The 26,076-nt window shown below is 48.1% G+C and overlaps 1 long non-coding RNA gene across 1 annotated transcript; it reads right to left on the bottom strand.

Moving 5' to 3' along the window:
- Nucleotides 1–411: 411 nt before the first annotated feature.
- Nucleotides 412–10,011, bottom strand: LOC140393568 (uncharacterized). The gene is made up of 2 exons (XR_011935668.1): nt 9,527–10,011; nt 412–952 (listed from the first exon to the last, which is right to left on the bottom strand). It is a non-coding gene; the product is annotated as an uncharacterized lncRNA (long non-coding RNA).
- Nucleotides 10,012–26,076: the final 16,065 nt, after the last annotated feature.

Raw genomic sequence — 26,076 nt, 5'->3', positions numbered from 1 at the left:
ACAGGACCAGACTGCTGTCCAATTGCTTTGTGCAGTTTGCAGAATAACGACTTACTCTCCTGATGTCTGAGACTTACGAATGATTATGGATCTTTCATTGGTGGGAGGAGAGGTATAACAGAATAATTTGAGGTGATGAATTAGGAGTTTTAGTAATGTGCTAAAGAGCACTGATTGAAGGTATTATGGATTAGTATTGATATGTTAAATACACCTACCCCTTAAACATAAAGGGAGAGGAGAAAGAGAAATCAGTAAAATGTTGAAGCTTGAATATCTTGGTGGGACTTGTATTAAGTGTAGCACTGCAGATCTGTGATCTGAATCAAGATGTGTTTGAAATGAGCACAAGATGTTAAAATTACTAAAAGTGTGTATACTGTGCATAAGAAAATTGTATTGGCACAGCAAGCGAGTTCTGCTTTGTATTTTGAACGAGTTTGCTGCACAGTAAATCATTGGTGCAGACAAGTTGCTTGTCTGAACACAGACTCATCACATAATCACCAGATAGGTTTTGTAGAGCTTCATTCCATTTGATCTCGCCCTTCCAGAATAGCAGCTCAACCCCCTGCTAGTTAAGTGCTCAGCTGCTGAAATTAATCCAGTGTTTCTTGCTTTATTTAGCCACTGTTCCTGGTGATCTGTTCTAGCTGTTGATCAACTTGACCAAAGTAGTCGTTTACACCATCAGTCCTAAGCTTATTCGTCTGAACCTGTAGCCTCTTGTGCAGTTGGAATTGGTAGTATTCTGTTGCATACCTCAAATAACGTGAAGATGTTTACAAAATCCCTCATAAACTTAAACTGCGAATAATCAGTACCAGGAAGCCTTCCGAGAGAATGTTGACGTGTTCATTTCATATTTCTTCTTCAAGACACAGAGGCTAAAAGTGCCAAATGATCTGTGATCCAAGTTCGCAAAACACAGTCGGCCAACCATTGAAATTAGCTGAGGGAGAAACAAACCTCTGACTATTAAAAAAATATAGTACAGTCAGTATACTAAGTTAGCATTTGTTGCAACAGAATAGTTTTATGTAAAACTTTACAAAAGAAATGTAATGATACCAAAAAAAATCAGTAAACATTGTTATTTGTTACAAACATGGGAGGGATGCAGGCTGTTGCTGTATGATCTGCTTTTTGTGTACCATGTGGATTTTGTTCCCAAATTGCCTAGTTTAAATTCATGCTCTCTCTCATTCTGGATTTCCCCTAGCAGAGGAAATTCAGCTTCTTAAGCCAATCCGTGATAAATTTCATGAAATTTGTTATGGGAAATAGTAAATGGCCAATTTGTATTAGACTATGACCCCTATTTCTCAACTCCCGAGCCACAGACTGTCTCAGTATCTTAACCTATCAATCAAGCCCTCTCATTGTTCTGAATTCCAGAGAATGTGGGCCCACTCTACCTATCTCTTCTCATTCCTGACCGAAAGGTTGTGAAGTCTTTTGCTATAAGATTGGATTGCAATAGCCATGGTAAAACAATATATATTTTTTGCCTTGGAAGTGCAATTTATTTTGAGCATGCACGATGATGGTGGGAAAGGGTTTTAAAGTTAAATTCTATCATTTATCTCTGCAGTGCGCTGCTCATTCCCAACCCAAGCCCTGCCCAAAATATCAATTCAAACCAAGAGCATACATCAGGAAATTTAGCCAGTAAACGGCATCCCTAAGTCAGTTATATATTTTATTTTGAGATCTGTGGATTTGTTTAGTCGAGGTAATTAATAGAAAGATTCACAGAAATTATTTTCTCAACCTCAATTTAAAATTCACATCCTTATTTTTGAATCCCTTTGTGACCTTGCCACCCACTATCTCCAACCACCAGCGCCACAACCCTCTGATAGGTCCTTGCTCTAATTCTGACATCTTGGTATCCCCGATTGTAATTTCTCCACATTCGTTGCCAAGCCTTCAGATGCCAAGGCTTTAAGTTCTGGGATTCCCTGTCTGAAAGTCCCTAACCTTTTCCTCCTTTCAGATGCTGCTTAAAACCTACTGCTTTGACAAAACTTTTAGCCATCTGTCCTTTTTTTTATTAAATATTTTATTGAAAATTTTTGGTCAACCAACACAGTACATTGTGCATCCTTTACATAATATTATAACAACACAAATAACAATGACCTATTTTATAAACAAAAAATGAATAAATAATAAATAACAAAAATGAAAACTAGCCCTAATTGGCAACTGCCTTGTCACAAGTAACACTCTCCAAAAATATAATTTAACAGTCCAATATATAATTATCTGTAGCAACGACCTATACATACTATACAGTATATATTAACAACCCTGAGAGTCCTTCTGGTTCCTCCTCTCTCCCCCCCCCCCCCCGATCCTGGGCTGCTGCTGCTGCCTTCTTTTTCCCATTCCGTCTATCTTTCTGCGAGGTATTCGACGAACGGTTGCCACCGCCTGGTGAACCCTTGAGCCGACCCCCTTAGGACGAACTTAATCCGCTCTAGCTTTATAAACCCCGCCATGTCATTTATCCAGGTCTCCACCCCCGGGGGCTTGGCTTCTTTCCACATTAGCAATATCCTGCGCCGGGCTACTAGGGATGCAAAGGCCAAAACATCGGCCTCTCTCGCCTCCTGCACTCCCGGCTCTTGTGCAACCCCAAATATAGCCAACCCCCAGCTTGGTTCGACCCGGACTCCTACTACTTTTGAAAGCACCTTTGTCACCCCCATCCAAAACCCCTGTAGTGCCGGGCATGACCAAAACATATGGGTATGATTCGCTGGGCTTCTCGAGCACCTCGCACACCTATCCTCCACCCCAAAAAATTTACTGAGCCGTGCTCCAGTCATATGTGCCCTGTGTAATACCTTAAACTGAATCAGGCTTAGCCTGGCACACGAGGACGACGAGTTTACCCTGCTTAGGGCATCTGCCCACAGCCCCTCCTCGATCTCCTCCCCCAGCTCTTCTTCCCATTTCCCTTTTAGTTCATCTACCATAGTCTCCCCTTCGTCCCTCATTTCCCTATATATATCTGACACCTTACCATCCCCCACCCATGTCTTTGAGATCACTCTGTCCTGCACCTCTTGTGTCGGGAGCTGCGGGAATTCCCTCACCTGTTGCCTCGCAAAAGCCCTCAGTTGCATATACCTGAATGCATTCCCTTGGGGCAACCCATATTTCTCGGTCAGTTCTCCCAGACTCGCGAACTTCCCATCTACAAACAGATCTTTCAGTTGCGTTATTCCTGCTCTTTGCAATATTCCATATCCCCCATCCATTCCCCCCGGGGCAAACCTATGATTGTTTCTTATCGGGGACCCCCCCAAGGCTCCAGTCTTTCCCCTATGCCGTCTCCACTGTCCCCAAATCTTCAGTGTAGCCACCACCACCGGGCTTGTGGTGTAGTTCCTCGGTGAGAACGGCAATGGGGCTGTCACCATAGCCTGTAGGCTAGTCCCCCTACAGGACGCCCTCTCCAATCTCTTCCACGCCGCTCCCTCCTCCTCTCCCATCCACTTACTCACCATTGAAATATTAGCGGCCCAATAATACTCACTTAGGGTCGGTAGTGCCAGCCCCCCCCTATCCCTGCTACGCTGTAAGAATCCCTTCCTCACCCTCGGGGTCTTCCCGGCCCACACAAAACCCATGATGCTCTTTTCAATCCTTTTAAAAAAAGCCTTCGTGATCACCACCGGGAGGCACTGAAACACAAAGAGGAATCTCGGGAGGACCACCATCTTAACCGCCTGCACCCTCCCTGCCAGTGACAGGGATACCATATCCCATCTCTTAAAATCCTCCTCCATTTGTTCCACCAACCGCGTTAAATTTAACCTATGCAATGTGCCCCAATTCTTGGCTATCTGGATCCCCAGGTAACGAAAGTGCCCTGTTACCTTCCTCAACGGTAGGTCCTCTATTTCTCTACTCTGCTCCCCTGGATGCACCACAAACAACTCACTTTTCCCCATGTTCAATTAATACCCTGAAAAATCCCCAAACTCCCCAAGTATCCGCATTATTTCTGGCATCCCCTCTGCCGGGTCTGCCACGTATAGTAGCAAATCGTCCGCATACAAAGATACCCGGTGTTCTTCTCCTCCTCTAAGTACTCCCCTCCACTTCTTGGAACCCCTCAACGCTATCGCCAGGGGCTCAATCGCCAGTGCAAACAATAATGGGGACAGAGGGCATCCCTGCCTTGTCCCTCTATGGAGCCGAAAATATGCAGATCCCCGTCCATTCGTGACCACGCTCGCCACTGGGGCCCTATACAACAGCTGCACCCATCTAACATACCCCTCTCCAAAACCAAATCTCCTCAACACCTCCCACAAATAATCCCACTCCACTCTATCAAATGCTTTCTCGGCATCCATCGCCACTACTATCTCCGTTTCTCCCTCTGGTGGGGCCATCATCATTACCCCTAACAACCTCCGTATATTCGTGTTCAGCTGTCTCCCCTTCACAAACCCAGTTTGGTCCTCGTGGACCACCCCCGGGACACATTCCTCTATTCTCATTGCCATTACCTTGGCCAGGACCTTGGCATCTACATTTAGGAGGGAAATAGGTCTATAGGACCCGCATTGTAGCGGGTCCTTTTCCTTCTTTAAGAGAAGCGATATCGTTGCTTCAGACATAGTCGGGGGCAGTTGTCCTCTTTCCTTTGCCTCATTAAAGGTCCTCGTCAGTACCGGGGCGAGCAAGTCCACATATTTTCTATAGAATTCGACTGGGAATCCATCCGGTCCCGGGGCCTTTCCCGCCTGCATGCTCCTAATTCCTTTCACCACTTCTTCTACCTCGATCTGTGCTCCCAGTCCCACCCTTTCCTGCTCTTCCACCTTGGGAAATTCCAGCCGATCCAAGAAGCCCATCATTCTCTCCCTCCCATCCGGGGGTTGAGCTTCATATAATTTTTTATAAAATGTCTTGAACACTCCATTCACTCTCTCCGCTCCCCGCTCCATCTCTCCTTCCTCGTCCCTCACTCCCCCTATTTCCCTCGCTGCTCCCCTTTTCCTCAATTGGTGTGCCAGCAACCTGCTCGCCTTCTCCCCATATTCGTACTGTACACCCTGTGCCTTCCTCCATTGTGCCTCTGCAGTGCCTGTAGTCAGCAAGTCAAATTCTACATGTAGCCTTTGCCTTTCCCTGTACAGTCCCTCCTCCGGTGCTTCCGCATATTGTCTGTCCACCCTCAAAAGTTCGTGCAGCAACCGCTCCCGTTCCTTACTCTCCTGCTTCCCTTTATGTGCCCTTATTGATATCAGCTCCCCTCTAACCACCGCCTTCAACGCCTCCCAGACCACTCCCACCTGGACCTCCCCATTATCATTGAGTTCCAAGTACTTTTCAATGCACCCCCTCACCCTTAGACACATCCCCTCATCTGCCATTAGTCCCATGTCCATTCTCCAGGGTGGGCGCCCTCCTGTTTCCTCCCCTATCTCCAAGTCCACCCAGTGTGGAGCGTGATCCGAAATGGCTATAGCCGTATACTCCGTTCCCCTCACCTTCGGGATCAATGCCCTACCCAGCACAAAAAAGTCTATTCGCGAGTAGACTTTATGGACATAGGAGAAAAACGAGAACTCCTTACTCCTAGGTCTGCTAAATCTCCACGGGTCTACACCTCCCATCTGCTCCATAAAATCTTTAAGCACCTTGGCTGCTGCCGGCCTCCTTCCAGTCCTGGACTTCGACCTATCCAGCCCTGGTTCCAACACCGTATTAAAATCTCCCCCCATTATCAGCTTTCCCATCTCTAGGACCGGAATGCGTCCTAGCATCCGCCTCATAAAATTGGCATCATCCCAGTTCGGGGCATATACGTTTACCAAAACCACCGTCTCCCCCTGTAGTTTGCCACTCACCATCACGTATCTGCCCCCGTTATCCGCCACTATAGTCTTTGCCTCGAACATTACCCGCTTCCCCACTAATATAGCTACTCCCCTGTTTTTCGCATCTAGCCCCGAATGGAACACCTGCTCCACCCATCCTTTGCGTAGCCTAACCTGGTCTATCAGTTTCAGGTGCGTTTCCTGTAACATAACCACATCTGCCTTAAGTTTCTTAAGGTGTGCGAGTACCCGTGCCCTCTTTATCGGCCCGTTCAGCCCTCTCACGTTCCACGTGATCAGCCGAGTTGGGGGGCTTCCTACCCCCCCCTTGTCGATTAGCCATCACCTTTTTCCAGCTCCTCACCCGGTTCCCACGCAGCTGTATCTCCCCCAGGCGGTGCCCCCCCGCCCATCCTCTCCCATACCAGCTCCCCCCTCTCCCCAGCAGCAGCAACCCAGTAATTCCCCCTCCCACCCCCCCGCTAGACCCCCCGCTAGCGTAATTACTCCCCCGCTAGCGTAATTACTCCCCCCATGTTGCTCCCAGAAGTCAGCAAACTGGCTGACCTCGGCTTCCCCCCGTGACCTCGGCTCGCACCGTGCGACGCCCCCTCCTTCCTGCTTCTCTATTTCCGCCATGATTATCATAGCGCGGGAACCAAGCCCGCGCTTCTCCCTTGGCCCCGCCCCCAATGGCCAACGCCCCATCTCCTCCACCTCCCCTCCTCCCCCCATCACCACCTGTGGGAGAGAGAAAAGTTACCACATCGCAGGATTAGTACATAAAACCCCTCTTTGCCCCCCACATTCGCCCCGCCACTTTGTTCGAACGTTCTTTTTAATAACCCGCTCATTCCAGTTTTTCTTCCACAATAAAAGTCCACGCTTCATCCGCCGTCTCAAAGTAGTGGTGCCTCTCTCGATATGTGACCCACAGTCTTGCCGGTTGCAGCATTCCAAATTTTATCTTCTTTTTATGAAGCACCGCCTTGGCCCGATTAAAGCTCGCCCTCCTTCTCGCCACCTCCGCACTCCAGTCTTGATAAACGCGGATCACCGCGTTCTCCCATTTACTGCTCCGAGTTTTCTTCGCCCATCTAAGGACCATTTCTCTATCCTTAAAACGGAGGAATCTCACCACTATGGCTCTGGGAATTTCTCCTGCTCTCGGTCCTCGCGCCATCACTCGGTATGCTCCCTCCACCTCCAACGGACCTGCCGGGGCCTCCGCTCCCATTAACGAGTGCAGCATCGTGCTCACATATGCCCCGACGTCCGCTCCCTCCACACCTTCAGGAAGACCAAGAATCCTCAGGTTGTTCCTCCTTGCGTTGTTTTCCAGTGCCTCCAACCTTTCCACACATCGTTTCTGATGTGCCTCCTGCGTCTCCGTCTTCACCACCAGGCCCTGTATATCGTCCTCATTCTCGGCTGCCTTTGCCTTCACGACCCGAAGCTCCCGCTCCTGGGTCTTTTGTTCCTCCTTTAGCCCTTCGATCGCCTGTAGTATCGGGGCCAACAGCTCTTTCTTCATTTCCTTTTTGATCTCTTCCACACAGCATTTCAAGAACTCTTGTTGTTCAGGGCCCCATGTTAAACTGCCACCTTCCGACGCCATCTTGGTTTTTGCTTGCCTTCCTTGCCGCTGTTCTAAAGGATCCACTGCAATCTGGCCACTTCCCTCTCCTTTTTCCATCCGTATCCAGGGGGGATTCCCTTCTGGTTTACCGCACAGTGTTTTTAGCCGTCAAAATTGCCGTTGGGGCTCCTATCAAGAGCCCAAAAGTCCGTTTCACAGGGAGCTGCCGAAACGTGCGACTCAGCTGGTCATCGCCGCACCCGGAAGTCCAGCCATCTGTCCTAATATGTCTGTAGCTCGGTGTGTGAAGCGCCTTGTGTTTATATAACACATTGAACAGGATTACAAAATCCCAAGTTGTAGATCGTTGCAAGGACAAAATAGGCACCTGAACAGCTTGCCTATACTGGTGTAGGTGGGCGTATGAAAATCGAGTTTTCCCTTGCTGCAGTTGTTAAGTTGGGGCATGGCTCTTTATGCACCTTTCTAGTACTTTAAATAACGTACAATTTTCTACACTTACATTGGAAGATGTCACTGTCTATTTGATCCGTGACCAATGCCAACCATGCTTTCCAGAAGGATTTACCGGGAAATTACCTAGAATGTTACTGTTGGCTGGATTTCTCCCTCGACAGGCCAAGTGCACTTGGGGCTAAGGTTGTCTCATTGCTGTCGTAACTGAAATAAGTTACTTCAGAACCAATGAAGGATCAAACCGGGGACCTTGATAGTCCAATTAGTTCAATACTGTACCAGGAGATGCATTTACCTAGCAGTTGGAAATTTCTGTGGTAAAATGTTTTGTTTTTCTTTCCAACTTGATCCCTTTGCTGAAAACCCTGGCAGGGATTATTGGCAGACTATTCAACTATGGGAACCATTCTGTCCTCATCAGTGACCATATTTAGCACACTTCCATAGGTCTCAATGGATGGTGGTTGGGGGCAGGAATTTTGAATGATACGGTTCTCAACCACTCAAGAGTTATGCGCTGGGGAAATCAGCACAGATCAAAGACCCTCGTAGTCTGTGTGGTTCAAAAATGCATTCAGTAAGTTCTAAATGCCTCAAAGATCTGCATATCCCAGGAAAATATTGTGATTTTGTTTTCATATCCTTGGTAAAACTGGGCCATCCAAAGTGCAGTATGGCAATCCTGATGTTCTGGCCTGGGAAATTTTGGTGAAATACTTACGGCTACTTTTATTCCTAATTTTTTAGTTTCTTCAGGTTTGAAATCTGTAGGTCTAAAGGTGTATTATCAACTCTGCTCACTGATAGTTAAATCTGAGCACCAAGATCAGCATTGGCAGCTTGTAATGGGGGTAAATTAATGAGTATTCATGTAAGCGTTACTTACACAGAGCCCACAGAGCTCCCTGGTCTGCAGCTAAACCAACAATGTATGCTGATAGCACTGGTTCCTGATTCTTTCCAACTGGTTTCAGCCAACCAAGTGTGTTCACTTGGTGATGCTGCTGGCTACCCCAGATCCCATGCGATAAGCCAGTGAAAGCAATTTTGCCTAAAGCTAATTTATTAGCAACTTAATTACCCCAGAAAGACCGTGGGTTTGAATAGTCCTGTGTTATATCAGCTTTTCTTCACATAAAAAAAGTCAGCTTTTCTGCTTGAAGGAAGTGAGTGCTTGGAATATCTGGTAGTTTCCTATATATTTCTAATAAGTTACATTAAAATATAAATTCTGAAATAATCTCTGATGTCATGCTATTCGACTTGTAGAGGCATGTGTGCATTTTAAGTAGCAAAATTATTACCTCATAGGCCTGTGCTGGTGAGGTTACTTTTGGGCAAATTTGTTTGACTTGCATTTCTGCAATCTAGAATTTTGATTATCACTGTTCATCTGATGTAAATTTTCTCCCTTTGCCAAATGCTGATGGTTAATGTTTGCAAATGAAGAGAAAAACCCTGTATTTGGGCAGTGGCCCAGACATTGGAGCTGAATGATGCTAAATTTGCAACTTCTCTATAACTGCATAATTGTCCTTGTACTTATTCACACTGCCACTCTTGTTAGCCACCTCATACTGTTCTCAGATTACAACATGCAATCAAATAATTTGCCACAAACCTGCTTGTTCGTCATTCCTACTGCAACCACCAGCGGCAATAATGGAGGACAGGGGAACTATTGGGAAATGTCCTAAGCTAGTGCTTAGGAGTGTACATAGGAGTGCAATCAAAGCTAAATAGTTACTAACCAAAGAGAGCGGTCAGAAAAAGTGGGCTGGATAATTGTGAAATAGGACAGTTAAGGAGGTTTTGAGCAGTCTCTTTTAGCCCGAGTTGATGGCTAGGGAGGAGGGTGGAATTAGTGTCAAAGAGAATGTAAATTAGTGATGGGGTTGAAGGCAATGGCATAGGATTCACTGTTTACCGTGAGAAAATTGCAAGACCATGTCAGACACTGGAGGATGCTGAAGACCTAGAACTGGGTGCCATCAACGTATACATGGAAGGAGGCTGCATATCTGTAAAGGGGAGAAAAGGAGACCGAGGAGAGACCATTGGGGATCCCAAAGGTACCTATCAAGACAGGAAGAAAAGCTGTTGCTGGAGATGCTCTGGTGACAATTGGATAAATAAGGGTGGGAGATATTTGGTTTGGCTATGTCAAAGGCTGCAGATAGGTCATGAGAGGATGATGCATCATTGTCATAGTCACAGCTTTCATTTGTGACTTTGATCAGGATCATTCCTGAGCTGTGACAGGGCTGTAAATCTGAAATTGAAATAGATTGTGGGAAAGGTGGACAGGAATTTAGGAGGTAACAACATGTTCAAGGATTTTGCAATTGGAGTACTTGTACTGATGCATGGGTGAACTGTTGGTATCAATTGGTATTGAGATGTCATCTGAAGTGGGACTCCTACCGGTTGTTGCCTCTTTCCTTCCAATAGCTAATATGTCAATCGTGACAGCTTTTTTATAAGTTGCCATTCTGTCTTTGTTACTTTCCATTAACCACCAATGCTCCCAAACCCAAAACTGCTTTTCTCTCTCTTAACTCTACTGGAGTCGTATTGAACAGAGTAAAGTTTGCTATATTCTCTGAATGATTGTTTACGCATTGTAAGGGTCCTCCTGTTCCATCTTGTTAATTCCCTTGTTACGCTCTTTTCTTTTACTTTTGCTGTAACATTTTTGATTCATGGATGATTTCTTTAAGGCAGCCTGCCATTTTAATTCAAGCAGAAGAGAGCATGGCCTGTGCCTTTAATTCAAATGGAAGGATCTAGAAGGCTGTCATGATTTTAATTGTGGACCGGTACCAATGACCGAGATTGGCTGGGACTCGGTTTGATTGATTTGGCTGGTGGCCAATGAATGAGCCCAGAAGGTTGTGCTTTGCCCAGAATCAGGTGGTGATTGGATATTATCCCTTTGGAATGTTTCTCAGAGCCACGGTGTTCCATTTTAGTTTTACTTTTGATTCTGGCAGCGGAGGTAAAATATCCTCTCCGGAAAGCAGCTGCTAAACCTCTTTAAAAAAGATACAGCTAACTCTCTCCTTCCAATCTTCAGCCTGTGGGTGTTGGATCCCTGAACACAGGGCCTGAAAGCAGGCCACAAACTGACAGCAAAGTTGAATGAAACAGAGACTCTGTCTCACCAGAGAGTGTGCATAGGTTGCAAAACGAGGACTGTGATTCCCAAGTTGACTGGCGAAAGCGTGCAAGGACGCATCAAAAGCAAAAACTATTTACATTCCCGCCCCCCCCTTGCTTGATTGTCTTTGTGTATGTGTGTGGAGGTTGGGGGGAGTAAAGTTACAGTAAGTTAGGTACTTATTAATATTTAACTAGCTGTATCTACATATTTCACCATTAATCTTGTTAGAAATAACCAGTAATTGTGTTAAACCTGGTGACTGCAATTATTGGGCAGCCAAGGGCCAAAGATTTCGGAAATTTTCATCAGAATTATTTGTTAATTAATTTGTGTTGTGACTCCGAGGCACGTGAGGCTGGCATTGGCTGTGCGCCATTGGCTTCATTATCTCTGGTTGTGGCATGTCAATTGATATGACTCTGGTAACTCTGAATTTGAATCTTACTCCATCTTCCACAGAGAATCATTCCTGTGACAGATAATTTAATTGTCCATGTGCCAGTATCAAGTTACTGTGTTCCACAAGATACATCTTAATGCTTGTTTACATCTGCTGACTATTCCATCCAATCTTAGGACAGATTTAGACTTTGGAATTGGGCCATGTGATCAGCATTAGAAGCATTGATGCAAAGTGCCTTTCTCAGCTAATTTAACCTATTTACTGCTAGCCGTTCGATGAGTCCATTAAAATAGCAAATAACAATTTTTTATGGAAGTATTAGGTACTTGTTTATTAACAGTTTGTTTAGTTTCAAGGTCTTGGTATAATGACATTGGCTTCACTGTGATTGCTGGACGTTGTACACTGAATACTTCAGTGAACATTGTCAGAGAAGTTGAGATTCCAACATAGACCTTTCAACATTTATTTTCCCAATAATCTACTAAAACAAGACTATGAAAAGACCAGTGACATTTCAGAGTGGCATATTTCCTTCCCTAAAGAACATTAGTGAACTTGATCATTTTTTTTACAACAATCTACAATGGTTTCATGGTTGTTGTTTATTTAAAATAAATTTAGAGTACCCAATTCATTTTTCCAATTTAGTGTGACCAATCCACCTACCCTGCACATCTTTTGGGTTGTGGGGGCGAAACCCACGCAAAAACAGGGAGAATGTGCAAACTGCACACGGACAATGACCGAGGGCCAGGATCGAACCTGGGACCTCGGCGCTGAGAGTGCTAACCGCTACACCGCCGTGCTGCCCTGGTTTCATGGTTGTTATTACAGTTTTTATTGAATTCAAATTTCAGCGTCTTCCTGGGGATTCGAACCTGGGTGCCCTAAGCATTACCTGGGTCCCTGGATTACTTGTCTCAAATTAGCGGAGAGTGCCAGTATTTATATCCTCTCGAGCCTTCTCTCACTATGCCAGCATGACCCCCTTTCACTTTGTCCCTGTACCTGAGGATCCCAACTGATGAGATAAAAGCCATCGCTGTGGTCTTCTTGAAAGCAGTTTGAGCAATCTGAACCTAGTTATTAATTGACATTCATTTATATAGCAAGAAATATTGGTAAATTTTCTTGTGCCCCTGGGGCAGCATCTTGCCCACACAACTTGCAGAAGCAGCATCACAAGGATGGGACAAAGCAGTTCAGCAAAAGTGCATCTAATGGACATTCCACAGCTGTGTTAACTAGGACCATTAATTAGAAAAGGATTTAAACCCATTTACAGTATGATGCATTAATGTCACCCGTGGTAAAATTATTTTACCTTATTTCTTTATTTTGAATCTTAAATTTACATTACTATATTTCAGAACTTGTGTTGGTCTCATTTTTCCTCAGAAGTAACTGATTTGCCTCAAATTCCTACCCCACAATTATTTTGAGAAAATAAGGTCTTGTTAAAATATATATTTCCAACTACACTTTAATTCCCAGCACCTCACAAGCCTGCCACCTCCACTGTTGACAAAGAAGAGGGCAAAAGTTGCAAGAAAATCCACTATTCCAAGTTTCCTCCCAAGCCATGCATCAACCTGATTTGGAAAGATACCAATGATCTTTTGTTGCTGGTTCGAAAACTTGGAACTCCCTCCCTAGCAGCACGAAGAGGAAGAGTTCACCCTCCCTAGGGCATCCTCTCTTCGGTCTCCTCTCCCCCCCCCCCCCCCCCCCCCGAGAGCACCCTGTCCTGTACTGTGTGTGGCAGTAGCAGTAGCCGTGGGAATTCCACCTCCTGCCGTCTGGCAAATGCCCTTACCTGTAAGTACCTGAAGGTGTTCCCCGAGGGGAGCCCGTACTACTCCTCCAGCTCACCCAAGCTCACGAACTTCCCGTTCACAAACAGGTGTGCCACCCCGAAAACCCTCCACCTGTTCTTCCTGGGGCGAACCGGTGGTTCCCCTGTAATGGGGTCCATGCCGAGGCCCCAACTTTCCCCCCCCCATGCCACTTCCACTGCCCCCAATTTTTGAGGGCCGCCACCACCACCGGGCTCGTGGTATACCTCCTTGGAGGGAGCGGCAGCAGTGCCGTTGCCAGCGCCCCCAGACTCGTACCCACACAGGACGCCGTCTCCAGCCTCTTCCACGCAGCCCCCTCCTCCTCCATCACCCACTTGCGCACCATTGTCGCATTGGCAGCCCAGTTGTAACCACAGAGGTTGGGCAGCGCCAGCCCCCCCCCCCCCCAATATCTCTACTCCGCTCCAGGAACACCCTTCTCACCCTCTGAGTACCTCGCGCCCACACAAACCCCATTATACTCCTGTTAACCCGCCTGAAAAAATCCTTCGGGATAAACACGGGGAGGCACTGGAACAGGAACAAAAACCTTGGGAGCACCATCATTTTGATTGACTGCACCATACCTGCCAAGGACAGCGGCAACGCGTCCCACCTCGTGAACTCCTCCTCCATTTGCTCCACCAGCCTTGTAAAGTTAAGCCTATGCAGGGCCCCCCAGCTCCTGGCCACCTGGACCCCCAAATATCTGAAGCGCCTCTCCGCCCTTTTTAGTGGGAGCTCGCCAATCCCCCACTCCTGGTCCCCTAGCTGAACTACGAACAGCTCGCTCTTCCCCATATTGAGCTTGTACCCCGAAAAGTCCCCAAATTCCCTAAGGATCCTCATTACCTCGAGCATTCCTCCCACCGGGTCCGCCACATACAGCAGCAGGTCGTCCGCATAAAGCGACACCTTATGCTCCTCCCCACCCCGCACCATCCCCCTCCAGTTCCTCGAGTCTCTCAGTGCCATAGCCAGGGGTTCAATCGCCAGTGCGAAGAGCAGGGGGGACAGGGGACACCCCTGTTTCGTCCCTCGGTGCAACCGAAAGTACTCGGACCTCCTCCTATTTGTGGCCACACTCGCCATCGGGATCTCCTACAACAGCCTAACCCACCTGACAAACCCCTCCCCAAACCCGAACCTCTTCAGCACCTCCCACAGGTACCCCCACTCCACCCTATCGAATGCCTTCTCAGCGTCCATCGCCACCACTATCTCCGCCTCCCCCTCCCTCGCCGGCATCATGATAACGTTCAACAGCCTCCGCACATTCGTGTTCAACTGTCTCCCCTTCACAAAGCCCGTCTGGTCTTCATGGATGATCTGTGGCATACAATCCTCGATCCTCGTGGCTAAGACATTCGCCAGCACCTTGGCATCTACATTTAGCAAGGAAATCGGTCTGTAAGACCCACATTGCAGGGGATCCATGTCCTGCTTCAGGATCAAGGAGATCAGTGCCCGGGACATCGTCGGGGATAAAGCCCCCCCCTCCCTTGCCTCATTAAAGGTCCTAACTAACAGCGGGCCCAACAGGTCCATATATTTTTTTATAGAACTCGACTGGGAAACCGTCTAGCCCCGGTGCCTTCCCCGCCTGCATGCTTCCTATCCCTTTGATCAGCTCCTCCAGTCCAATCGGGGCCCCCAGATCCGTCACCAGTCCCTCTTCCACCTTTTGGAAACCTCAATTGGTCCAGGAAACGGCCCATCCCTCCCTCTCCTCCAATGGGGGCTCGGATTGGTACAATTCCTCGTTGAAGCTCCTGAAGACCCCATTGATGCCAACCCCACTCCGCACCACGCTCCCACCCCTGTCCTTAACTCCCCCGATCTCCCTAGCTGCTTCCCGCTTCCGAAGCTGATGCGCCAGCATCCGGCTTGCCTTTTCCCCATACTCGTAGGCTGCCCCCTGGGCCTTCCTCCACTGCACCTCCGCCTTCCTGGTGGTCACCAGGTCGAATTCAGCCTGGAGGCTGCGCCTCTTCCTCAACAATCCTTCCTCAGGCTCTTCCGCATACCTCCTGTATACCCTCACCATCTCCCCCACCAGCCTCTCCCTCTCCCCCCGGTCCCTCCGCTCCTTGTGGGCCCTAATGGAGATCAGCTCTCCCCTCACCACCGCCTTCAGTGCCTCCCATACCATCCCCACTCGGTCCTCCCGTTGTTGTTGGTCTCCAAGTACCTCTCTATACTTCCTCGGACCCGCTCGTTCACCTCCTCGTCCGCCAACAGCCCCACCTCCAAGAGCCACAGCGGGCGCTGGTCCCTCTCCTCCCCCATCTCCAAGTCCACCCAATGCGGAGCGTGGTCCGAAATGGCTATTGCCGAATACTCGGTATCCTCTACTCTCTCTATCAGCGCCCTACTCAAAATGAAAAAGTCATTTCAAGAATAAGTCTTGTGGACATGAGAGAAGAATGAAAATTCCCTAGCCCCCGGCCTTGCAAATCTCCAAGGGTCCACCCCTCCCATTTGGTTCATAAATCCCCTCAACACTCTAGCCGCCACCGGCTTCCTACCCGTCCGAGATCTGGAGCGATCCAGTGCCGGATCCAACACCGTGTTAAAGTCTCCCCCCCCATTATCAGGCCCCCCACTTCCAAGACTTGAGACTAACTTAACGTGCACAAAATATTGTTGTAGCTGTTTAATGCACAAAACATTGTTGTAACTGTTTAACTTGACTGAAACAATCTCAATTTTCAGACCAAGTTCAAGAAAATAACAACCAATTTCATCCTAGGAATCAAAAATACATTTCTGTGGCAACCTTAACTTAATCCAACAAATGTCACTGAGTATGCGTTCCGACCAAATACCATTTTACTTTAAATAAGGCAAGTCAATATGATACAGAACTTTGTACATTGGATTCCTCCCGTACATATCAGTTTTCCGGATCATTCATGTATTTTCTTGCTCAAATGCCTCCCAGAAACCCCCCCCCTGGGTTGCTGCTGCTGCTGTCCGACCTTCATCTAACGCTCCGCGAGATAGTCTAGGAACGGTTGCCACCGCCTGTAGAACCCCTGCGCAGACCCTCTCAAGGCAAACTTTATCCTCTCCAACTTGATAAACCCTGCCATATCATTTATCCAGGCTTCCACGCTGGGGGGCTTCGCCACTTTCCACATTAACAAGATCCTTCGCCGGGCTACTAGGGACGCAAAGGCCAAAATGCCGGCCTCTTTCGCCACCTGCACTCCTGGCTTGTCCGCTACTCCAAATAGTGCTAGCCCCCAGCTTGGGTTGACCCGGACTTTCACCACCTTAGATACTGTTCTTGCAACTCCCCTCCAGTGCCGGGCATGACCAAAACATATGGACATGGTTCGCCGGGCTTCCTGAGCACCTCCCACATCTGTCCTCCACCCCAAAGAATCTACTCAGCCTCGCCCCCGTCATGTGTGCTCTATGAACCACCTTAAATTGTATCAGGCTAAGCCTGGCACACGAAGAAGAGGAATTAGCCCTACTTAGGGCATCAGCCCACAGCCCCTCCTCAGTCTCCTCCCCCAGCTCCTCTTCCCATTTACCCTTCAGCTCCTCTACCAAAGCCTCCCCCTCTTCTTTCATCTCCTGGTATATCGCCGACACCTTGCCCTCTCCGACCCATACGCCCGAAATCACCCTGTCTTGAATCCCCTGTGCCGGGAGCAGCGGGAATTCCCTCACCTGCCGCCTCACAAACGCCTTTACTTGCATGTACCTGAAAGCGTTTCCCGGGGGTAGCCCAAACTTCTCCTCCAGCGCCCCTAAGCTCGCAAACGTCCCATCAATGAACAGGTCCCCCATTCTTTTAATCCCTGCCATCTGCCAGCTCTGAAACCCCCCGTCCATCCTTCCCGGGACAAACCGATGGTTGTCTCTGATCGGGGACACACCGAGGCTCCCATCGCACCCCTGTGCCGTCTCCACTGCCCCCAGATCTTTAGCGTTGCCGCCACCACCGGGCTCGTGGTGTACCTTGTCGGCGAGAGCGGCAGCGGTGCCGTCACCAGCGCCCCCAGGCTCGTTCCTTTGCAGGACGCCATCTCCAACCTCTTCCATGCCGCCCCCTCTCCCTCAATCACCCACTTACGGATCATCGCCACATTGACTGCCCAGTAGTAGCCACCCAGATTCGGCAATGCCAGCCCTCCTCCATCTCTACTACGCTCCAGAAACCCCCTCCTTACCCTCGGGGTCTTATTCGCCCACACAAAACCCATAATGCTCCTGCCTACCCTCTTAAAAAAGGCCTTGGTGATCACAATTGGAAGGCATTGAAATACAAAAAGAAACCTCGGAAGGACCACCATTTTAATCGACTGTACCCTGCCCGCGAGCGAGAGTGTCAACATGTCCCACCGTTTAAAGTCCTCTATCTGCTCTACCAGCCTCGTCAAGTTAAGTTTGTGCAGGGCCCCCCAGCTCCTAGCTACCCGGATCCCCAAGTATCGAAAGCTCCTATCCGCCCTCCTCAGCGGTAGGTCGTCTATCCCTCTTCCCTGATCCCCGGGATGCACCACAAAGAGCTCGCTCTTCCCTACATTGAGCTTATAGCCCGAGAAGTCCCCAAACTCCCTTAGGATCTACATGACCTCCACCATCCCCTCCACTGGGTCCGCCACATACAGCAACAGGTCGTCTGCATACAGCGACACTCGATGCTCCTCTCCCCCTCGGACCACCCCCCTCCATTTCCCAGACTCCCTTAATGCCATGGCCAAAGGTTCAATTGCTAGTGCAAACAACAAGGGGGACAAGGGGCACCCCTGCCTCGTCCCTCGATACAGCCGAAAATAACACTTGCCACCGGGGCTCTATATAGGAGTTTAACCCAACTGATGAACCCCTCTCCAAACCCAAACCTCCGCAACACTTCCCAGAGATATTCCCACTCTACTCGGTCAAAGGCCTTCTCCGCGTCCATAGCTGCCACTATCTCTGCCTCTCCCTCCACCGATGGCACCATTATCACATTTAGGAGCTTTCGCACATTGGTATTTAGCTGCCTACCCTTTGCGAATCCCGTCTGGTCCTCGTGAATCACCCCCGGGACACAGTCCTCAATCCTTGTAGCCAACATTTATGCCAGCAACTTAGCATCTACGTTGAGGAGCGAGATCGGCCTATATGACCCACATTGCAGTGGGTCCTTATCCCGCTTCAGGATCAAAGAGATCGTCGCCTCCGACATTGCTGGGGGCAGGGTCCCCCCCCTCCCTTGCTTCATTGAAGGTCCTTACCAGCAACGGGGCTAACAGGTCTACATACTTCCTATTGAACTCTACCGGGAACCCATCCGGCCCCGTGGCCTTCCCTGCCTGCATGCTCCCCAGTCCTTTAACCAGCTCCTCCACCCCAATTGGCGCCCCCAAACCAGCCACCTCCTGCTCCTCCACCCTCACGAACCTCAGTTGGTCCAAGAATCGTCGCATCCCCTCTTTTTCTCACCCCCCCCCCCATCTTAATCCCCTGAGCACCTTGGCCGCAGCCGGCCTCTTCCCTATCCTAGATCTGGAACAATCTAATGCCCGGTCCAACACCGTGTTGAAATCCCCACCCGTTATCAAGCTCCCTACCTCCAAGTCCGGAATACGCCCCAACATCCGTTTCATGAATCCAGCGTTGTCCCAGTTCGGGGCGTATACATTTACCAATACTACCCCCGTCCCCTGCAACCTACTGCTCACCATCACTTATCGGCCTCCATTGTCCGCTACTATGTTCTTGGCCTCAAACGACACCCGCTTCCCCACCAGTATTGCCACCCCTCTATTCTTCGCATCCAGCCCCGAATGGAACACCTGTCCTCCCCATCCCTTCCTTAACCTAACCTGATCTGCCACCTTCACGTCTGCCTTCAGTCCCTTTAAGTGTGTGAACACTCGGGCCCTCTTAACAGGCCCATTTAGGCCTCTCACATTCCACGTGATCAGCCGGATTGGGGGGCTACACCCCCCCCCCCCCCCCCCCCCCTCCCCTTGCCGACTAGCCATCTCCTATCTTAGGCCAGTCCCGTGCCCGCGTCTTTGGACGGAATACCTTACATGTGAAAGGAATATATGGAAAAGAAACAATTCATTGTTTATTTTGAGTGCATCCTTTCTGATATTCAAGATGAAAATTGGAATTTAGAGTTTGGAAATGAGTGGTTGTCAAGGAATGCTTCTGGTAATGGCACAATCTTGAAAGACGACGATCCATGTAATGTCTCTAATGCTGAGCACTTAGTGGCTTAATTTTATATATAATACAAATTACTAAGTTAAAGTTTTGGAATAGTTTTTGATTGGACATGACTTAAACATTTACTTTTTTTTCAAGTTTAGGGCTCAAAGCAAAAGTTTCAATGTTTTTCATCTAGTGAATAAACAAACACAGTTTCATCAAATCTTACATGTTCCATGTTTGTGTTGTGAAGCTGGGTATTTTAGCCACAAAACTTGTCCATTTTTCATATTATCAACATGTGAATCTTCGGGGGGCGGGGGTTGTAAAAACAAAGGACAAGTTGCTGTTGTGCTGTGGTCATGCCTGGCTGTTCTGGCTCAACATGTTTAAATTGTAATTCACTGTATTTATCATGCTTTGGTTATGTCTTGTTTCAATGAAATGCTATGGAGCAGTGAAATTGAGAACGTTCCACTTGTAAAACAATGTATTAAGAGGGAATACTTTGAAACCCACTGATTTATACCAATGATAGCTGCATTTTATTGTACATTTACTCTGTGGTTTAGTTAGGGAGCTCAAAGTTTGACTATTTGCTCATTTGAGGTGTGGCAGCCATTTGTATTGCCCCAGGTCATGCAGGTGGAAACAGATTGGCAGTCTGATGGCCTATCTGGCAAACCTTGATGGAACTGCACGTTTGAATGAGGTGAACTTAGCTGCCAGTAATGACCCGCTGTTTAAATAGTGCATTGGACTACAAGTTAAATGAGAATAGGTTGCATAAACTCTGCTTATGTTCTCTTGAATAAAGAAGATTAAGGGGCGATTTAATTGAGATGTTATAAAGGATGAAAGGGTTAGACAGATACTGTTTCCACTGGTGGGGTGAGACCAGAACACTGGAGTAAAGGTTACAATTAATGCTGGCTGCTAAGGGCTGCTGTCAGAAAACACTTCTTTACGTTATGGGGAGTGGAAATCTGGAATTCTGTCCCTCAAAAGGCTGGGGTTACTTGAACATTTCAAAACTGAGATTGACAGATTTTTGTTAAACAAGAGTATTAAATGTTATGGAACCATTTAAGATGGTTGAGATGTATATCATCATGACCCAGCTGAATGGTGGTACAGATTTGAGGGGCTGAATGGGCTCCTTCTGTTTCTATGACACTGCATGCGAATAATGGTCAAGCAGGGAGTTCACTGTTGGCAATGAAGACAACTGCATGAGGTGGCACGCTGAGAGGGACGATAAAGAAAGTTGATAGAAAGGTGGTGCTTGCAATTGTATGTCAACTTACTATGTCCTCAAATCAACCGAAAGTGTTTCCCAAACAATGTAATTTTTTGATTTGTTAAAAGCATTGGCTACAGGTTAACTGAACGAAACATTAGTGTGGATTATAAATTGTCTCATCTGGTACTAAATGTCAGTCAGAACGGTAAAATACTCCAGATTTTATGACTTTTTTTACAGCCTAGTCACATAGGCCTCGTACTGCAATTCGATGTTATAGGTCCAGTTGCCCTTTGATTACTTCATCAGTAAAGTGAAATAGTCCCATCATGGACAGCAAGTTTGGTCAATGCATGATGCAATTAATAAACAGAACCGTTGCACATCTTTGTTTTTTGACAAAACCTGCATAACTTGAGTGGGCATGGTTTGTTTAAGAGCCTGCTCACGAACCTTAGAGCTATAGGTGTGCCTGGTGAAGGACACTGGAACAAACTGCATGATGTTGTCATGTGATGTGCTTTCAGCTCCACTTTGCCTGAGAGAGACTGCTGTTTTGTCAAAAATAGCAGCGGAACACTGCTCTATCAAACAGTCATCAGATTCATTGATCCGTGTCTACAGAGGGTGGCAGCATTGTCAGGAACACGGCAGCAGACTATTTAGTCAATAGAGAATGAAACTGGATGGACCACCTGGCATTGATCGAGGCACTGGAAATGACAATGGCACACCCAGCCCTGTCAAGCCTGCAAAGACCACCTCACTAACATCTGCTGCATCTAACAGCAGATGTTCAACTAACAGCAGCATTGTGGATAGCCCAATTGCTTCACAGCTCCAGGGTCCCAGGTTCGATTCTGGCTTGGGTCACTGTCTGTGCGGAGTCTGCACATCCTCCCCATGTGTGCGTGGGTTTCCTCCGGGTGCTCCGGTTTCCTCCCACAGTCCAAAGATGTGCAGGTTATGTGGATTGGCCATGATAAATTGCCCTTAGTGTCCAAAATTTCCCTTAGTGTTGGATGGGGTTACTGGGTTATGGGGATAGGGTGGAGGTGTGGATCTTGGGTAGGGTGCTCTTTCCAAGAGCCGGTGCAGACTCGATGGGCCGAATGGCCTCCTTCTGCACTGTAAATTCTATGATAATCTGGGGCTTGTGGAGAGCTGTCCCACAGACTAGTCAAATAACAATCTGAAATAGGAATACTCGTGGAATCATACCTGATAGACAATGTCTCTGTCACCACTGTCACCATCCCGGGGTATGTCCTGTCCCATCGGCAGAGCAGACTAACCAGTAGTATAGGAGTGATAGCCTGGGAGGCTTCAACATTGACTTCAGGCCCCATGGGGTCTTATGGCATCAGGCCCTGCTGATTGTCACTGAACCACCATCAACCGATGCTGGCCTTCATTTCGAGAGAATTTGAATTTAGGAGCAGGGATGTCTCTTCTGCAATTATGCAGGGCCTTAGTGAGGCCACACCTGGAATATTGTGTACAGTTTTGGCCTCCTTATCTGAGGGTTCTTGCTCTAGAGGGAGAGCAGCGAAGTTTACCGGACTGATTCCTGGGATGGCGGGACTGACATACGAGGAGAGATGAATGGTTAAGATTATATTTGCTGGAGTTCAGAAGAATGAGGGGGATCTCATAGAAACCTATAAAATTCTAAACGGGTAGATGTAGGAAGGATGTCCCTGCATGGTGGGGGTGTCCAGAACCAGGGGTCACAGTCTGAGGATACGGGGTAGACAATTTAGGGCAGAGATGAGGAGAAATGTCTTCACCCAGAGACAGACTGGCCTATGGAATTAGTTACCACAGGAAGAATCATAGAATTTACGACCCAGAGGAAAGCCATTCTGCCCATCGAATCTGCACTGGGCCTTGGAAAGAGCTACCTACTTAAGCCCACATCTGCACCCTATCCCCATAACCCAGTAACCCAACCTAACCTTTTTGACACTTGAGGGGCAATTTAGCATGGCCAATCCACCTAACTTGCACATTTTTGGACTGTGGGAGGAAACCAGGCCACCCGGAGGAAACCCACGCAGACAAGGGGAGAAAGTGCAAAATCCGCACACCGTCGCCAGAGGTCGGAATTGAGCCAAGGTCCCCGGAGCTGTGAGGCAGCAGTGCCAATCACTGTGCCGAAACAAGTAGTTGAGGCCAAAAGGTTTTCAAGAAGCGGTTAGATATAGCACTTGGGGCAAAGGGGATCAAAGGAAATGGGGGGAAACAACATTATGCTATTGAGTTGGATGATCAACCATGATCGCAATGAATGGCAGAGCAGGCTTGAAATGCTAAATGGCCTCGTCCATGTTTCAATGAAGAATGCAGGGTGGCATGTCAGGAGAGGGACCAGGCATACCTTTTTTTTAAAAAAAAAATTTTTATTAAAGGCTTTCATAAAATATCAATAATAAAATGAGAAGAAAAAAGAACCCAACAGGGTTAAGTACAAAACACAATCTAAAAAAGCAACCCCCCCAAACCCCCCCCCCCCCCCCCCCCGGTGCCTAAATAATAAATTAACATTAACACCCTGACTTAAGACAACAGGCGTATACACCCCCTCCGACCCTTCCAGTGTAAATAACAAACAAAAATAAAGTAAACCCAACCCCCCCCGAGCTGCTGCTGCCATTGACCAATGCCTATCGTTCTGCCAGGAAGTCTAAGAACGGTTGCCACCGCCTAAAGAACCCTTGTACCGACCCCTTCAAGGCGAATTTCACCCTCTCCAATTTAATGAACCCTGCCATATCGCTGATCCAGGATTCCACACTTGGGGGCCTCGTATCTTTCCACTGAAGGAGAATCCTTCGCCGGGCTACCAGGAACGCAAAGGCCAGAGTTCCAGCCTCTTTCGCCTCCTGCACTCCTGGCTCCTCTGCCACCCCAAATATTGCGAGCCCCCAGCCCGGTTTGACCCTGGTTCCTACCACCCTTGACACCGTCCTCGCTACGCCCTTCCAAAATTCCTCCAGCGCTGGGCATGCCCAGAACATATGGGTGTGATTTGCTGGGCTCCCTGAGCACCGAACACACCTGTCCTCACCCCCAAAGAACCTGCTCATCCTTGTCCCGGTCATGTGTGCCCTGTGCAGCACCTTAAACTGTATGAGGCTGAGCCTCGCAGACGAAGAGGAAGAGTTCACCCTCCCTAGCGTCCCCTCTTCGATCTCCTCTCCCAACTCCTCCTCCCACTTAGCTTTCAACTCCACCACTGAGGCCTCCTCCTCCTCCTGCATCACCTGGTAAGTTTCCGAGATCTTCCCCACCCCCACCCACCCCCCCGAGAGCACCCTGTCCTGTACTGTGTGTGGCAGTAGCCGTGGGAATTCCACCACCTGCCGTCTGGCAAACGCCCTTACCTGTAAGTACCTGAAGGTGTTCCCCGGGGGAAGCCCATACTTCTCCTCCAGCTCACCCAAGCTCGCGAACTTCCCGTCCACAAACAGGTCCCCCAACTTTCGTATCCCTGGGACCAGGCATACCTAAACATGAGGTGCCAACGTAATGAAGCTACAACACCGGGCTACTTGCATGCAAATCAGTACATGTTGGACAGAGCCAAGCAATCCCACAACACACTGATCGGATGTAAACTCTGCAGTTTTGCCATATTCAACCCTAAATGGTGGTGGACAATTAAACAACTAATAGGAGGCGAAGACTCCACAAATATCCCCATCCTGAATAAAGCTAAACCCTGCACATCAGTGCAAAAGATAAGGTGAAAGCATTTGCTACAATCTTCAGCCAGAAATGCCGTGTGGATGTTCCACCTTGACCTCCTCCTGGGGTCCCCTGTATCACAGCTGTAACTCTACAGCCAATTCGATTCACTCCACGTGATATCAAGAAACAGCTGAAGGCACTGGATACTGCAAAGGCTATGGGCCCTGATAATATACCTGCAATTGTATTGAAGACTTATTCTCCAGAACTTGCTATGCCCCTAGCTAAGCTGTTCCAGTAGAGCTACAATACTGGCATCTTTCCAGCAATATGGGAAATTGCCCAAATATGTTGTGTGCACAAAAAGCAGGACAATCCATCCTGGCCAGTTACTGCCCCATCAGTCTATCCTCGATCACCAGTAAAGTGATGGAAGGGATCATTAACTGTGCTACGAACTGACACTTGTTTAGCAATAACTGGAGTTAAGTTTGGGTTCTGCTGAGGCCACTCTGCTCCTGACCTCATTATTAAAGCCTTGGCCCAAAGATGAACAAAAGAGTTGAACCCCCGAGGTGACAATAACTGCCCTTGACATCAGGCAGCATTTGACTGAGTTTGGCATTGAGGAGCTCAGCAAAACTTGAGTCACTGGAAATTGGGGGAAACCCTCTACTGGATGGATTCATCCTGAGCACATTCAGTGTGGTAATTGGGGTTGTTGGATGTCGGTTATCTCAGTCCTTGGATATCACTGCAGGAGTTCCTCAGGCTAGTTTCCTAGGCCCAACCATCTTCAGCTGCTTCATCAATGACCTTCACTCCATCATAAGGTCAGAAGTGGGGATGCTCGCTGATGATTGCACGATGCTCAGCACCATTCGCGACTTCTCAGACACTGAAGTAGTTTGTGGTCCCTGTGAAGCAAGACGTGATAAGTGATGAGTAATAGTTGTGCCAATGTGCTGGACAATGACCATCTCCAACGAGGGAGCATCTTGACCATCTCCTCGTGACATTGAATGGCATTACTATCACTGAATTCCCCATTATCAACATTCTGGGAGTTACCATTTAGCAGAAACAGAACTGGACTAGCCATATAGGTATTATAGCTATAAGAGCAGGTCAGAGGCTGGAAATGCTGTCACCATCTGCTGTGAAGGGGTTTAATTTAGTTATGTGGGGTTAAGTTAATTTGTGCTTTTGCTTGTTTGTCTTGTTCTTTGATTTTGAAACTTGGGTTAATTGTTTTGTATTATTTTGTTTATAATGAATTTTAAATACACGTGGAAGAACAGCCAGGTCGGCAGCTCTCCGCTTGTAATGTGCCAGTTAAGTGCAGTGCACGGCCAGTGTCAGATCGGGACTGAATTCCAATTTTAGGCAGGGTTTTCCCTGCAGGCTTCAGAATGCTGCCAGTGGGACAAATTGCGTTAGCGGCCGATGGGAACACCACGACCCTCAGCTCCGTGGCCCTTGTGACACTCACCTGAGAGCCTTGACCCACACTTTGAAAAACCTTGATCTACAAGATGCACTGCAGTACCTCACCAAGGCTCTGTTATCAGCACTGTTTTCAAACTCCCAACCTTTACCACCTAGAAGTTCAAAGTTAACATGCATGGGAACAACACCACTTGCAAGTTCCCCTCCAAGCCTC

Source organism: Scyliorhinus torazame, chromosome 17 (genome assembly GCF_047496885.1).
Source record: "Scyliorhinus torazame isolate Kashiwa2021f chromosome 17, sScyTor2.1, whole genome shotgun sequence".
Lineage (NCBI taxonomy): Eukaryota > Metazoa > Chordata > Chondrichthyes > Carcharhiniformes > Scyliorhinidae > Scyliorhinus > Scyliorhinus torazame.
The sequence above is the reverse complement of the archived record's forward strand: the minus strand, read 5'-3'. Positions and strand labels throughout refer to the sequence as shown.